We start from the raw sequence: 5290 nt of genomic DNA, 5'->3' as shown, positions 1-5290 counted from the left end.
ACAGGGGAGAGGTAAGAAGGGGAGGGGGGACAGGGGAAGAAGGGAGAGGGTGGACAGGGGAGAGGTAAGAAGGGAAGAGGGTGGCAGGGAGAGGTAAGAAGGGAGAGGGTGGACAGGGGAGAGGTAAGAAGGGAGAGGGTGGACGTGGAGAGGTAAGAAGGGAGAGGGGGAGAGGGGTAAGAAGGGAGAGGGGGGACAAGGGCGAGGGGTAAGAAGGGAGAGGGGGGGACAAGAGAGGGGTAAGAAGGAGAGGGGGAAGAGAGGAGAGAGGAAGAGCAGGTTCTCAGGGTGATCTGCACCAGAGCCAGCTGAGGTGTTGAGGAGAGATGGTTTTATTTATTTATTTGCATGGGTCCTGCAATGCAGCGAAAGAGAGATGGGATCTGCTGAGCCACATTCCCTAAAAGTCAGTATTGTCACAACTACACCACTAGGATAATTCTGGTATAGCATCTGTAGCATTCAACTGTATCCTAGCCAGCATTGTCACAACAAACAGACCACTACTGTACATCTCATTCTCAGGTAGCTACTCATACTGACTGTGTCCTAGCCAGCATTGTCAAGACAACCAGAAATCTCAAAGTAGCTCAAATTCACAGATCCTGAACTAAAATAAAACATACTGACACTGCACCAGCAGCAGAAACAGCGATTACCCAGACACTATAATACATAGCAGATTCACAGCATATATACCCATAGCCATCATTCACAGACTTATATACCATGCCATCATTCACAGACACCATATACACAGCATTCATTCACAAACATATATACCATAGCCATATTCACAGACACTATATACCATAGCCCATCATTCAGACACTATATACCATAGCCTGTTACAGACCTATATACATAGCCATCGTTCACTGACACTATACCATAGCCATCGTTCACAGCACTATTCGAACCATCTTCACAGCACTATATACATAGCCATCGTTCACATAACCTATATACCATAGCCAGCGTTACAAACACTATATACCATAGGCCGTTCACAGCCACTATATACCATAGCCAGCGTTCACAGACACCATAATCCATAGCCATCGTTCAAGATACTATATAACTTATAGCCATCATTCATCAGACCACTAAAAAATACGCAGCATTCACAGAGACTATATACCATAGCCATCATTCACAGCACCATATACATAGCATCATTCACAGACACCATATACCATAGCCATCATTCCACAAACCTATATACCATAGCCATCATTCACAGACACTATATACCATAGCCATCATTTCAGGACACTATTACCATAGCCATCGTTCACAGCACTATTATCATAGCCATCGTTCACAGACACTATATCCATAGCCATGTTCACAAACACTATATACCATAGCATCGTTCACAACACTATATACCATAGCCAGCTCACAGCAGACACTAAACCATGCATCGTTCACAGACACTATATACCATAGCCATCGTTCACAACACATATACCATAGCCAGCGTCACAGACACATATATACCATAGCCATTATTCACAGACACTATATACCATAGCCATCATTCAAAAACATTATACAGTGGGGCAAAAAGTATTTAGTCAGCCACCAATTGTGCAAGTTCTCCCACTTAAAAAGATGAGAGAGGCCTGTAATTTTCATCATAGGTACACTTCAACTATGAGAGACAAATTAGAAAAAAATCCAGAAAATCACATTGTAGGAGTTTTTAATGATTATTTGCAATGAAGGTGGAAAATAAATATTTTGGTGCCTACAACAAGCAAGATTTCTGGCTCTCACAGACCTGTAACTTCTTCTTTAGAGGTCCTCTGTCCTCACTCGTTACTGTATTAATGGCACCTGTTTGAACTTGTTATCAGTATAAAGACACCTGTCCACAACCTCAAACAGCTCACACTCCAAACTCCACTATGGCTAAGACCAAAGAGCTGTCAAAGGACACCAGAAACAAAATTGTAGACCTGCAACGGCTGGGAAGACTGAATCTGCAATAGGTAAGAGCTTTTGGTTTGAAGAAATCAACTGTGGAGCAATTATAGGAAATGGAAGTACAAGACCACTGATAATCTCCTCGATCTGGGGCTCCACGCAAGATCTCACCTCGGTGGGGTCAAAATGATCACAAGAACGGTGAGCAAAATCCCAAAGACACGGGGGACCTAGTGAATGACCTGCAGAGAGCTGGTACCAAAGTAACAAAGCCTACCATCAGTTAACACACTACGCCGCCAGGGACTCAAATCCTGCAGTACAGACGTGTCCCCTGCTTAAGCCAGTACATGTCAGGCCGTCTGAAGTTTGCTAGAGAGCATTTGGATGATCCAGAAGAAGATTGGGAAAATGTCATATGGTCAGATGAAAACCAAAATATACTTTTTGCTAAAAACTCAACTCGTCGTGTTTGGAGGACAAAGAATGCTGAGTGCATCCAAAAAGAACACCATACCTACTGTGAAAGCATGGGGGTGGAAACATCATGCTTTTGGGGGTGTTCTTTGCAAAGGGACCAGGAGACTGATCCGTGTAAAGGACAAGAATGAATGGGACCGTGTATCGTGAGATTTTGATTGAAAACCACCTTCCATCAGCAAGGGCATTGAAGATGAAACGTGGCTGGGTCTTTCAGCATGACAATGAATCCAAACACACCGCCCGGGACAAGAAGGAGTGGCTTCGTAAGAAGCATTTCAGGTCTGGAGTGGCTAGCCAGTCTCCAGATCTCAACCCCATAGAAAATCTTTGAGGAGTTGAAAGTCCGTGTTTCCAGCAACAGCCCCAAAATCACTGCTCTAGAGGAGATATGCATGGAGGATGGCCAAAATACCAGCAACAGTGTGTGAAAACCTTGTGAAGACTTGCAGAAAAACGTTTGACCTCTGTCATTGCCAACAAAGGTATATAACAAAGTAATTGAGAAATTTTGTTATGACCAAATACTTATTTCCACCATAATTTGCAAAATAAATTCAATAAAAAATCCTACAATGTGATTTTCTTCATTCACAGACACTATATACCATAGCCATCATTCACAGACACTATATACCATAGCCAGCATTCACAGACACTATATACCATAGCCTTCATTCAGACACTATATACCATAGCCATCATTCACAGACACTATATACCATAGCCATCATTCAGACACTATACCATGGCCACTTTAGATAGCATTGTCAAGCCAGACCCAGTAGATCTCAGATACATGATAAATAAAGATGAAACCAGACTGATACTGAAAGATAAAACAATCCTGCTGCTGATCTTGGCATACACACACATACGCAGGCACACACGCACACATACAGGCACACATACACGCACACACACAGACACGACACTGTGGCCACAAATCAAAACAGACCACACTCTCACGCAGAGGAAGTTAAAGGTATTTTAAACACCTCTTAACAGTGTATGAATGAGTGTGATACAAATTGTGGAAATGGGGTAGGAGGAGACTTGAGTCACTTTCTTTGTGACAGAAGCTAGGCTGCATCTACCGGGCACTCCACTTTACAGTCCACAGAATACAATGGGCTTGTTGCTGGCGACATAATGCTACCACTATGAGGAGGCAGGTTGAGGAAGTGTGCTGAGTGACTTTATTAAACATGCCTGGAATGTCTTTACACAGTAACAACTGGGCCAACGTGCAGTAAAGCAGGGGCTACAAAAAGCAGGACAATCCCAAGCTGTCAGCCCAGTATTCATTAATGCACACCGTAGCAAACCGTAGCAAAACATTTATTTTTATTTTTATATATTTAAAAAATAAGTGTTTCTATATGAAAAATGCAGGTCGACTGGTGGATTGTTGGTCGCTAGGCTGTTGGTCGACCAAGATTCCTTTAGTCCAGCATATATAGCTACAATTATTTTTAAATCATGGTGCACAAGACACCTGTCTGATTGGCTCCTGTCTGAGTGGACTGATCCATTGTGGAGTGCATCTGATTGGCTCCTGTCTGAGTGGACTGATCCATTGTGGAGGCAGGTGGGGATGGCATAGTCCAGAACTCTAAGAAATGTGCTACTGAATTTCTATATGGTTATATTACATAAGAACAAATGGTGCAACACTAATAAAAATATTATTTCATAACAAATAAGCTTTCTCCCGCGTTGGATAGTGGTCGCTATCCACAGTTCTGAAACATCAGCGCGCTGTTGAATTGGCGCCTTTTCCTAGACCATGTTGCTATGTGCATAATGGGGCGGCAGGTAGCCTAGTGGTTAGAGCGTTGGGCCAGTAACCAAAAGGTTGCTGGATTGGAATCCCCGAGCTGACAAGGTAAAAATCTGTCATTCTACCCCTGAACAAGGCAGTCAACCCACTGTTCCCCGATAGGCCGTCATGGTAAATAAGAATTTGTTCTTAACTGACTTGCCTAGTTAAATAAATAACAAAATTAATAATAGCAAAGTTACCCAGCATCTTGGTGTTGAGAACAATGCAGCGGAGGCAGCAGTGGAATTAGGAGACGAGAAAGCAGCCTTTGACTTAATTGTCTAGGGAATAGTGAGAGAGCAAACCCCAACTTTAATGGGTCTATAATCAACAACCTAACTGTTAAATGTGCCTGGCTTTATAAATCATCCATATATATACACAGTYGAAGTCGGAAGTTTACATACACTTAGGTTSGAGTCATTAAAACTTGTTTTTCAAACACTCCACAAATTTCTTGTTAAACTATTGCTTGGCAAGTCGGTTAGGACATCTACTTTGGACATGACACAAGTCATTTTTACAACAAYTGTTTAGACAGATTATTTCAATTACAATTCACTGTATCACAATTCCAATGGGTCAGAAGTTTACATACACTAAGTTGACTGTGCCTTTAAACAGCTTGGAAAATTCCAGAAAATGATATCATGGCACTTTAAGAACTTCTAATAGGCTAATTACATCATTGACCTCAAGTGGAGTGTACCTGTGATTTTTCAAGGCCTACGCTTCGAAACACATTGCCTCTTTGTTGCATCATGGGAAAATCAAAGAAATCAGGCCAAGACCTCAGAAAAAAAAATTGTGTGGTTGTGTTAGACCTCCACCAAAGTCTGGTTCCATCCTGGGAGCAATTTCAAAACGCTTGTTACCACTTTCATCTGTACAAAACAATAGTACGTAAGTTAAACACCATGAGACCACGTAACGTCATACCGCTCAGAAGGAACGCATTCTGTCTCTTTAGAGATGAACGTCTTTGGTGTAAAAAGTGCAATCGAATCCCAAACAACAGCAAAGGCCTTGTGAAGATGCGGAGAAACAGTACAA

This window comes from Salvelinus sp. IW2-2015, unplaced genomic scaffold, assembly GCF_002910315.2.
Source record: "Salvelinus sp. IW2-2015 unplaced genomic scaffold, ASM291031v2 Un_scaffold1203, whole genome shotgun sequence".
Taxonomy (NCBI): domain Eukaryota; kingdom Metazoa; phylum Chordata; class Actinopteri; order Salmoniformes; family Salmonidae; genus Salvelinus; species Salvelinus sp. IW2-2015.
Note: the sequence above shows the minus strand (reverse complement) of the source record.